The following is an 11,864-nucleotide window of genomic DNA, read 5'->3' as shown; positions in this document are numbered from 1 at the left end:
CAGATAGAATAAAACTCAGTCAGTCACTAACATGAATGTGGTGGGTTTTTTTTTTTAACTTCACTAGAACATAAATTCTTTGTGTCATTTTTCTCTGTGCTGAGAACTAGACATTGGGAAGCTTAGTGCCAGTGAAATTTTATCTCAGTATATACTCCTGCTTGATTGCTTGGTTCCTTCACCATTTTGGACCTACATCTCTCCAGATGCTTGGGCCCCAGGCTCAGGCTTCAGGTGTATTCACAGTCTTGTAAATGATGTGACTGGGTCCAGTAACTTGTGCCATGTCACAAGATTAATTTTCCAATTCTCAAACACTGAAACCACCAGTTGTAGCACAAAGGATTCAGGTTTCAAAGTCCTCTTGGTTTGGATATGGAGGATGCCCCATTATCATCTATTTCCAGGTACAATGCCTGTGTTTAGCATCACTTGTGTCCATGTGTTGCACTTCAAGAACTACAAAAGATTTCGTATGAAAAAATCTGGAGGTAGATCGTGTTGACGTGCATTCTGCTGGAGGAGGAGAGGTCTTGCTTGAAAGGCATATCTGCTTCAGTTCCTAGGCAGCACAAGCAGGGAGGTCACATACACCTGGGAACTTCTGTGTCATACCCAGTAATTGTCAAGGGTGCAAAATGATGAGGTTGCAAAACTGAAGAGACATAAATGTGATGGATGGACCACCCAGTGGATAAAGAATTGGCTGGATGGCTGCATGCAGAGAGCTGTAGTCAGTGGCTCAATGTCCAGCTGGAGATGGGTAACAAGTGGTGTCCCTCAGGGGTCGGTCTTGGGACCGATCCTGTTCAACATCTTTGTCAGTAACATGGACAGTGGGATTGAATGCACCCTCAGCAAGTTTGCCGATGACACCAAGCTGTGTGGTTCAGTTGATACGCTGGAGGGAAGGGATGCCATCCAGAGGGACCTTGACACGCTTGTGAGGTGGGCCGATGCCAACCTTATGAAGTTTAACCAAGCCAAGTGTAAGGTCCTACACCTGGGTCGGGGCAATCCCAGGCACAGCTACAGGTTGGGCGGAGAAGAGATTCAGAGCAGCCCTGCAGAGAAGGACTTGGGGGGGTTGGTTGATGAGAAACTGAACATGAGCCGGCTTCAGTGTACGCTTGCAGCCCAGAAAGCCAACCGTATCCTGGGCTGCATCACAAGAAGTGTGACCAGCAGCTCGAAGGAGGTGATCCTGCCCCGCTACTCTGCTCTCGTGAGACCTCACTTGGAGTATCGTGTACAGTTCTGGTGTCCTCAACATAAAAAGGACATGGAGCTGTTGGAGCAAGTCCAGAGGAGGGCCACGAGGATGATAAGGGAGCTGGAGCACCTCCTGTACAAAGGCTGAGAAAGTTGGGGCTGTTCAGCCTGGAGAAGAGAAGGCTGCATGGAGACCTCATAGCAGCCTTCCAGTATCTGAAGGGAGCCTCCAGGTATGCCAGAGGAGGACTTTTCATCAGGGACTGTAGCAATAGGATAAGGGATAATGGATTTAAACTTAAAGAGGGGAAGCTCAGGTTAGGTATAAGGAAGAAGTTCTTTACTGTGAGGGTGGTGAGGCACTGCAACAGGCTGCCCAAGGAAGTTGTGAATGCTCCATCCCTGGCAGTGTTCAAGGCCAGGTTGGATGGAGTCTTGGGTGACATGGTCTAGCGTGAGGTATCTGTGCCCATGGCAGGGGGGTTGGTGCTAGATGATCTTAAGGTTCTTTCCAACCCTAACTATTCTTTGATTCTAACGCTATCTTCAAACCTGCGTTTATAGCCTATAGACAGATGCACCTGTGGTGCGTAGGGACAAAGGTAACTCAAATTAGTAACTAGCAATACTGGAGCCATGCCTAGAAACAAATCTGATTTCTGTTTCAGCGTTGTGCTGTCTAGGCACCTGTAAACAGAAGAGAAAGAATTCATAGACTAAATAAAACCATGTGTCTAAAAGTAGGTCAGCGGAGCAATAGGCATTTATTACTCAGATGTGACAGTACCTGCAGGCTCCATTTTCAAATAAGTGTGAAGAACATCTGCATCTCATAAATACCGCCAGGAGCAATTATTAGTGAGTCAGCTCAGCTATGGAGGGGAGGGAGTGTGGTCTGACAACTGGGATACTTGCTTGGCAGGTCATTTCAGCAGTTATCAGTGACAGAAAGGAGCTGGGTAGGTGAGTTTCCTCTGAATGAGAGCTGTCTGACATGGAGTCCTTGGAAAGGAGAGAGATAACAACATACGCCTGGCGATCTTGTGCCATGCCCTTCATTGCTGTGCTCTCAGTGTGCTGGCAGCACTCGTTCTCAATGAATTCCCCAATTTCCAGTAAGTAGGTTGCTCATGGAGAGTTTTGAAGGTGATGTCTTTTTCTCTTCCTTCTTTTAATTTTTTCCCCCTTTTTTTTTCCTTTCTATTTTCCTTTCATTTTTTTTAGTTTTCTCCTTTCTTTTTTATTTCAGGTCATCCTCTCTCTTCCTCCTCCCCTTTTTTTCCCTCCTCTATTCTCTCGTGTCCCACCCCTCCCCCCCCAATGCCAGAGTTGCATTTATTACTCAGATGTGACAGATTTCTCAGATCTTACTCAGATTTCTCTCTCTGCTTGAATGTTCCAATAGGTCATACATGGGGGTTTGTGAATTTGGAAAAATTACTTATTGGAAACCAATGAAACTCTTTTCCTTTCCCCAGGAGGCAGACTTTCCTTCCCTAGCCTGCTAATTTTTTCCCTTAATAGAGCCCTAAGTTTCTAGATGAAGTGGGGAAGACTTATTCCATCTCCTTCTTGGCAGAAAGGTACAATAAACCACGAGCTGTTTGCTTCCTAAGGTAGTAAACAAAGCTGTGAGCAATTAGATCACTCATAATGCAGACTTAAGGAAACAGTTTTGCAGCCTGTATTAAGCTTACCTGTGCTTTTAGTCACTGCAGACTGCAGCCACAAGAAAAAGTAACTGCAGGATTAAGGTATTGACCACATAGGAGGGCTCTGAGGAGTGAAGCAAGAGCATAAACTGCTGCAGAATTCAATTAATTCCCACGCCATTTAGAAACTATTATTTCCATGGTGGGGTCCTAATTTATTAACAGCTCGTTAGTGCATTACAGATGAAGGGAGGTGTTGTGTGTCCCTCCTGCTGCTCTGCAGTTCTTTGCACAGGTGAAAAATGACTGCAGAGTTTGTAAGTAGAAAATCTGTAGCAATTTTTACCTATTCTGAACAGGTAAATGAGTCTGTCATCCGCAATGATGGATTATGTCTCTTCCATATTTTTCTAATTAAAAAAAAAAAAAGTTGAATCTTGATTAGAATCAGAGAAATAAAAGCTGAGATTAATAATAACTTTAGGGAATGCAAGTAAGACAACTAGTTTTTGCCATCATTACCAGTCTGTTTTTAGATCATAATGAAGTTCTAAGCAGGCAGAAAGCCTTCTTAATGTGATTTAAGCTGTTAGGAAAACTCAAAATCACGCAGGTCTGTGAGAGATCTCCTGGCCTGGGAGCAGTGTGGTTTGCGAACAATCAGGCTAATTGAGAGAAGCTGAACCTCTTTCCTCTGTGTTACTCTAGTTTTGTGCTCCTATGTACCTTTTGAAAGCAAATACTGTGTGATTTGATAGCATACTTTGGAAGTGCAGTACTCTGTCACCCTATCCTAAAACAAAATGAACTAGTAAAATACTAATGGAAAAAAAATATTACAGAAACCCCTTAATTCACCTGCAGCTTCCTTCATATCTCCTTGTTAGGCATTAATTCAATTAATTAAGTGCTATTGAAATGTAGATTCTGGCTATGTCCAACTCTGGTTTGCATTTCCCAGGGTTGGAGTATAAAGGTGTGTTGACACTGCATATTGATGTACATAATGTTTGTTTGTAAAGCCCAGTCCATACAAGTGTAGCTGTCCCTTATCCAGCTGACTGAAGCACTAATGGCAAGGAGCACAGCCCGCCATTTAACTTAACATCCTTGCTGTCATTGCTACATTAGACTTTTCAAAGAGGTTGTTGGCGTATAGGCATATATCTGTATACTGATCACTATATATGCCTATAATCTGCTTTTATCCCAGTCTAGGAAGGGGCATTGTGCCTCCAGCCAAGAAGAGGAAGGAGCAGAAGCTGCTCACCTCATACTCTCTGTTGTAAGCAATGACTGGAAAGACATGGGGAACACAATTTGTTCTGGCTCCCGCTGCTTTCCTGACCAGACTACCTGGCTCAGTGCCTGCAGAATAGCGCGAAGCCGTATATTCTCTCTCCCAGAACAAGAGAGGCTCAGCGGCTCAGTTGTTACTTGTTTGTAGGTCTCTGGGGAGAGCACAGTTCCAGGCTTTCTCTTACTCAAATTACAAGGTTGCCCTTCATTCCCAAGAGCCAAGAAAATAGCTCAGCTTACATGTGGTAAAAAGGAGCTTGTAAAAGAAGTTCTTTTTGAAGGGGCAGTGAAAAAAATCAGTATTTGCATTGGCTACTCTTGATGTTGCTACTGTATTTGAAAGAGCTGGAATGTACTGTAGGTTTCCTCATCACTCCCAGGGCTTCCTCATGCACAACCTAAATGCGAAGGGATCCAGGCAATAGGTTCACTTCTTCTGAACCTGCCCTGCTTTCTGAGGGTGCTGGAAAAGGCAAATGAGCCCAGCCAGTTGGGTGACTGCTAGTTCATCTTTCAGAGCTACACAGAGACCCCCTGTGTTGCTGTGCCATGGCTGATGGCGGCAGAGGGGCAAGAAGGCACATGGAGCAAAAGGAGGCTTGAGGGAAGCATTCTCAACAAGAAGAAATCATAGGTGCAGATTACCTGGGAAACAGTTCCCTGATACATTTTTTCTGACTCCTACATGTGCTTGTACATGCTCAGTCTGAAAAAAGAAAAGACAGATAATTGTATGAGCAATGACTGAGCAATGGAATTATGGCTGGTTTCTGCTGCTCTTGCAATAGGAAACAAAGGCATTAGGAAGACCTGGTTTTATTTCTGGTTCTATCATAAACTTCCATGTATTGCTGGGGAAAAGCTATTTCAGTTTTCTGTGAAGAGAAAAGTGGGGTTGGGGAGGGAAGCAAAGATGATTCATCCCACCAGGTATTGGAAGGAAATTAATTTTTTTTGCATCAGTACAGTAAAGGACCTTGGGAATATTGACTGCTATCAGAGAGTGCATTATTTTACTATGTAATCGTTTTATTATGTTTGCTCCATGTGAACAGAATGTTTTGTTGTTGAGCTGAACAGTGTAAAAAAGGTGGAGTGAAACTGTTCCTACTTTGGTCCCTATTTGTGACCTTCTGTCCCTGAAGCCAGGACTCTCCTGGTCTCTGAAAAGGCAGCGGGGTGCCTGTCTTTCTGTTGATGTACAGGTGTCTGTGGCAGAGAATCAATGTGAGTTAATACACAGACATACACAATTCAGGAGTGGTAATGGTGCTGCTGAGGCCATTCCTTTGTAAGTTGTTTGGGAGAAGGGAAAACCCATAAAGAGGTGTTACAGAAAGAATACTTATTATCAGTTTCCTCTTATGTCCACTTACCAGTTTTCTTCTGGGCAGCTGGCCTACATCTAAATTAAAGCCAAATATATCTAAGCTTAGCTGCATTCTTTTCATAATAAAGAAGGCATTTTCCTGCAGGCAGGATGGGGCTGCTGGAGACAGCCTGTTGATCCAAGCCGGCATTTGTGAATATTACTTACTTTAGACTGATTATGCTTTCAGCAGAAACCCCACTTAGGAAACCACACAGTGTGCAGGTAATTGGAAACAGAACCTGGCACAAGCATCTTCGAAAGTTGAACACTGAGCTTTGAGTTTGTAAATAGAAAAGGCCTGTGGCTCTGCTGTAAAATGCAGTTCCCCCAGTAAGTTTCATGAAGGAAACAGAGACATTATTTTCTCTCTCCCCATATAGTTTTCCTTTTCTATGTTTCTTTCTTTGATCTAAGAAAACTCTGGGACAGCTCCTTTAATTAAGGGGCAGTATACAAAGATTTGTCTACAGGGCACTGCTTGTGTTGACACTCAAAGCTAAGCCTACAGTCTTGTTTTTTCCTCCACCTTTTTATTCTATTTGGAAAAGCAAGACATTTTTCATATGACCCTTTTTTAAGGTTATAATATTCCTTGTTTTAAAGGATACCTTTCCTCCCAACTCCTCCCCTCCCCCCAAGAGTTTGTGCCTAGGCAGATTGCATACACAAGACACTTTCTGTTGCATTCTCTGGTGTTTTTATGGGCACAGCACCAATGGTAATAGTTTATGTAATTATATATAAGAACCATAAATTTCACTTCTATGTCTGTTGTTAAATAACTATGATTTCAGTCATTTCCTTAGCCTCTGTGTTACTTCTCCATCTTACACTGTTCTCTTTTCTGCTTCTACCCAACTCCTTTTACTACTCTTTTTACAGTGCCAGATGTGAGCACAGTTGTAAGCAGAGACATTTTCAGAAGAAATTATTTCTAACATTTTGTTTTAGAACAGTCACATGGACAGCTTCCCAGCCAAGGAACAAATAGTTTGATTCACCCTGCAAAATATGACTTTTCATAATTATCGACGGCTAAACTCCTACTCATTCAGCATCTCCTAGGTGATGGTGACTGCATGTACTACAAGATATTTAAAAATAAAATGTCCCATGGTTACAATCACTGGTTGAATCATGATGATGATAGTGGGGTGTGGTATCTAGCCCAGCGAGCTCCAAGAGGCCTCTGGGATTGTACATACTGTGCTTGCTAACCCAGCTCAAAGAGATTCATGTGAGACTGAATTTCAAGCGCTGGTGGCAGTATTTTAAGTTAGGTTGTCTATCTGACCATTGCAAGCATCGGTGGAACTGAACTGAAGATACATAAAAAGAGGGGAAAAATCTGTCTAAAATATCCCAGGATAAAGAAACAGTATTTTGAGTCTTTTGGCAAATGTTTCTCCCATTGTTAAAAATAAAGTTCTCCCAGAAGTAAATTACTTATTATGGAAGGAAACAAAACTATTGCCTTACTGCTAGTAGGTGGCATATGAATTTAAATGAAGCAAGCAATAGTAAAGCAAAAGACATGTGCATAAACATGTGAACTTGTGGGCTGGATGACAAATACTGAAGTGATACTGGCAGTGCAGAGGTGCTGGGGCAGGCAGGAGGGATAACGATCTCTCAAGTAGATGAGACGTGACTGGAGCATAAGCATCAAGGGAAGATCAGAACTGTGCTCAGGCAGAAGCCTGTTCCCACACCCAGCCTTCAGTTTCCTTTGCCAGCATTGCTAACTGCTACTCTACTAATGCCTACCTAGCATAAACAGAGTGGAGGCTTGAGAGAGACAGGTGGACGTCTGAGTGTTTGAGAGCTGTGCTCAGCCTCCCCCACCTCACGTATTTGGTTGCTGCTACCTATTGCGCTTTCTTGAAATTGATTGTTGCATCAGAAGGCACAGAGTTCGTATATTATGGTTTCAGATCAGGGTACGAAGGAAAGACTGAAATGCTTACAAAAATGCAAATGGTTTGTTTTTCACCATTTGGAAGATCTGAAAGAGTTTGTAATTTTGGATGCCCGGGCAAGCCAGCATTGAGCATTATCCATTTCAGGCTTAATCTAGATTAAAAAAACACTGATGGCATGACATGCAATCAGTTAGAAGTTGTGTTGTGTGGGAGAAGGGTGTCAAACGTGCTGTCTCTACCTCCAGTGTATCCAAAGTGCTTAAATGCAGAGCTGAAGTGAGCTGCCAGATACCCCTGGTGCCACCAGAGCAGTTTCACTGGCAGCCTGTGGTGAGTAGGGAGCTGTATGCTGCTCTTCCTCTGTCTTGTTCCTCATGGCTTCATTTAACTGCCCAGAGTGCTGCTCCCATCTGCCCTGCTGCAGCAGGATCAGGCAGGGAGAGGGAGCAGGCTGTAGTAGTAAAGACATTGGCGGTGGGGGCTTGTTCAGTTGCATGGTAAAAGACAGACTCATGGCCCTTGTTACAGCTCTACATCCTATATACAGGATGCCAAATGTACTGGCTTTCCACACTGTTTCCACTTTCTGGGCTATATATGAAACAGATCAGCTCTTACAGTCATGCCAAGAGCACATAGTTCTGCAGAAAGCTGCAGTTCCCTGCTGCATGCAAAGCCTCTGACACCCTAAACCCCTCCCAACCACCTCTATCTCTCCCACATTTCTTCATGGCAAAGTTACAACCCTTATTAAGCATATACTAGACAGTGGTGTCCCTCCTAGGAGAATTCTAATGCTTCCTATCCATGCGGGATGCTTCCTATTCACGCAGGATGCTTCCTCCTTGTTGTCAATTTTCCTGGGAAGGATTTTGTGCTGCAGACTTTGGAAAAAAATTAGAAAAACCAGAAGAGATAAACGTTCCCCTTCCTTCTTTGTCCGTGTGTGAAAGTGGGCATGTGGGATTCTGCCTCTGCTGCTGCACAAAAGTGCCTTTCTCTCCGCCCGTCCCCAGGCTGAGTTTCCTCACTGTTCCCACTGTTCTTCCCTCTGGATACCATTAAAGGGACAAACTGGGGTAACTAAATGTCCTCTGCTGTTCAGAGGGGTTGTTGCAGCCTACATAAAATACACTGGATCTTTAGAACCATAACCAATTCATCGAAGTAATTTTTCTGTGTGACATGAGTATTTCTTTATCTGCATTTGAATAGCTTTAACAATTTTTAGCATATTGTACCATACACATGTATTATTTTTCTTCCTAAATATGTGTAAAATATCCTCAAACTTTAACTAGAATAGCTGCTGTATCAGCAAACTCTTGTTCTTAGCTTAACTGTTCGTACAGTCTTACTGATTAAAAGCCGTACCCAGGTGAGTCAATGGACAACAGGTCTTTTTTTACTGTAATGGGGTCGAATTTTACCCATGGGGTTCAGTGACATTATTTTTGTGTGGAAACTAAGCATATGTCAGTGCCACATTGGTGCCATATTTGCAAACAAGCACAGAAAGAGAAATACCTCAGGGAGCAAATCTCATTTAATGAATGGCGGAGATATTAAAAATGTGTCTTTTCTGGAGGGCTTTGCTGTAACAGGTTAGAATTTAATGAAATGCCTTGGCTTTACCTTTCTTCTCTTTCAGAATGTCTTGAAAATGTGTAGGAAATTGCAGGACAGACTTGGACAATCCTACTGCAATGCTGTCAAGGGGAGGTAGCACAAAGATGGTAAACAGTAAACGTAGAAGAATTGGAAGGTGAGTTTTCTTCCCTAAGATTGCCACAACAAGGCTGTTCAGCTCCTGGACATAGCAACAGGCTAGTTTTCTTCCATCCCATTCCCAGACTGTTTAGGCAATGTGATACTTCAAGATACTTCAACTAAGCCTTGGGTTTTTTTTTTTTTCCCCTTAGTTTTAATTTTTAATGCTATGTAATCCATTTTATGTCAACTTTCTGGACATGATCCTGAACACCTATGCCTGTTTTAACCATTTGGTGTCTCTCATATTTGTCTCTGTGTTATAGTAACAAGCGTATCAGTTTCCTCCTGTTTCCTTTTCAGATTTTGCCTTCTGCGTCACTCACATGGAGGCCTAGTGTGTTTTTTTGTCTCATATGCCATGGCTGGCAATAAAAATGAATTTCATGGCAACAAGGGGGAGTTTTCTCTTCAGAGCTGTTTTATCACACAAAGTATCAGAGCATGCATCTTCTTCTGGGGGCGGAGTCATGCAGTGATTAGATATTGCAAAAAGCAAGGGGCCTCAAGTCAGGCGTGGAAACTGGGCTATTCCTAAGTGAAATAAAAAGCAGGGCATTTCCCTCACACCTTAAGCAAAAGCAATAAATGGTGCAAAATGCTGCTCTTGTGGGTAAGAACTAAATGTGAAATGGAGGTAGGGAGCAGCAGGCCAGGTGGCAGAATCCCACCAAGTCCCTTGGGGTGGTATTGGAAAGCAAAGGATGTTGAGTTACTGTGGGATTCTGTGATGTGCCAAAGAGAAATTTGCTGTTTTAGAAAAAGTTTGAACAGCAGCATTATTTGTAAAATGGGGATTAATTACACTTCTCTTCTTGGCAATGGTGAGACCAGCTGAAATACTGCACCTGCTTTCAGGCATTGTCCTTGACTGGAAATGTGGACTCTGGGGAGAATTCAGAGGGCAGCAAAGGGAACATGAGGTTTAGGAAGTGAAGAAAGGTTCAGAGCACTGTCTGTGTTTAATCTAGAAAATGAAACACTGAGTGGGGAACATGAGAAGTCTTTCATTATGTAAAAGGGCGCTATTAAAGATAATGATCAGTTGTTCTCTTTGTTCATTTAGGAAGTGCAAGAAGAAATCAGATTAATTTTTGCTTACGCTGCAGCTAAAACAATTTGGATACTATGAAAAGTCTGTTAAGGTAGTCATGCTTAAAGATGCACAACATCCTCATTTCTTTATTAGTTTATTACTAAAGTTTTTAGTGCTTGAAATGTGCTTCAAGTACACTGACTCTGTGTTTTGTAAATTCTTGAAGTATCTTCAGGCCACACAGGACTACTGACCAATTTCTGGATAAATTGAACAAAGATGCCATGTTTCTAACAATATATGTTTCTAATTAACTTGAGAGCACTGTCTGAGAACTTATGGGCTCATGTTCAGCTTTGGAGAGAGCTAAGCATGCTTGTAGTCTAATAAAGCACAGGAGAAAACTAACTTGGAAAATCAAAAACCCTCAAAGAGAATAACATAAACATGTAAAATGATTGATTGATGAAATGATTAGTGAAAAAAAAGTCTGAAGATACTGTGGGGAGGAGCAACAGTTGCTGGAGTGTGAGAAAGTGACCTGACAAAGTGAGGCATGCAGGTGATGAAGGAATATCTTCCTGACATAAAGCTGTAAAAGAGCCATGTGGAAGTGGGAGAGTGGGCAGATTAAAGCAGTGGCAGATGAAGCGTAGGTGGCAGCAAAGAAAAGCTGCAACATACATGAGGATGAAGTAATAGATCTCCTTCCCCCTTCCTTAAATTACTGGATAGGCAGTGGGTCTAGTTTAAAGGAGCTGTAAAGGAGAAAGAAAGCATTCTTCATCTGGACCTGACCATCACAGCTTGTGGGGAAGACTTAGGGTCATCATAAATCACCAGCTGTCCGCATGCCTGCCTGTTCAGAAGCAGTTTCCTATTTTGGTCACCAAAAATACTCAGTGGTATCTGGAGCTCATGTTCCTTCTCCTGTGACAGCCTGTGTGGACATAGAAAAGTCTTCGCTGTTTCAGTTTCTTTGCTCCAGTTGAATCCTGAATTTGCATGTGAATGACTCCATTCCTTCGTTTTATTTTGTCACTTTTCTTATGGCATGCTGTTCTCCCCTGCTCCAATTACAGGCTTCCAAGATTACCGGTGACCTTGTCTAAATATGCACAAGCTGCTTCACCTCCATGCTACTCCTGTGGTGCATATCTCTCACCCTGACCTCACTCCAAATGCAGATATTGCTTAGCAGTTTTTCGTTCTCAACAAGTACTCTATTTTTAAATCTGCCAGGTTCTGGGCTTACCAGCCATATATATGTACTAATAAAATTGACAGGGTTGTGGCTGTCATAGCTAATCCCTAGAACTACTGGCATGGCCATGTCAGCACTGTAAAGCTGTATCTTAGCTAGCAGAACAGGATGGCCACATCCAAACTTCCATTGGCAATGCCTTGCTCAGGTTAAATCCTGCCTCTGCTCAGGATTTGTTTGAGAAAATAACATGTACTAGTCCAAAAGAGTGTCAAGGAACACTGTAACAGTATTGAGACTGAATTACCATGCTGTCCGATTAGGTTCATGAGTAGCCAATGTGTTCTGCCTTCATAAGTTGCTCTTGGAGAAGACTGGTGCTCCAGGGTCTGATCCA

General features: G+C 42.7%; 1 protein-coding gene across 2 annotated transcripts in view; it reads left to right on the top strand.

Moving 5' to 3' along the window:
- Positions 1 to 11,864, top strand: part of MYOM2 (myomesin 2) — a 128,638-nt gene that overhangs the window by 23,295 nt on the left and 93,479 nt on the right. For both annotated transcript variants that reach the window (XM_030489804.1, XM_030489803.1), the window contains exon 2: positions 9,109 to 9,222. The gene's annotated coding sequence lies outside the window, so the exon portion shown is untranslated. The remainder of the gene's footprint in view (positions 1 to 9,108; positions 9,223 to 11,864) is intronic.

Source organism: Strigops habroptila, chromosome 6, assembly GCF_004027225.2.
Source record: "Strigops habroptila isolate Jane chromosome 6, bStrHab1.2.pri, whole genome shotgun sequence".
In the NCBI taxonomy this organism is placed as follows: Eukaryota; Metazoa; Chordata; class Aves; order Psittaciformes; family Psittacidae; genus Strigops; species Strigops habroptila.
This window is presented reverse-complemented; position numbering and strand designations above follow the sequence as displayed.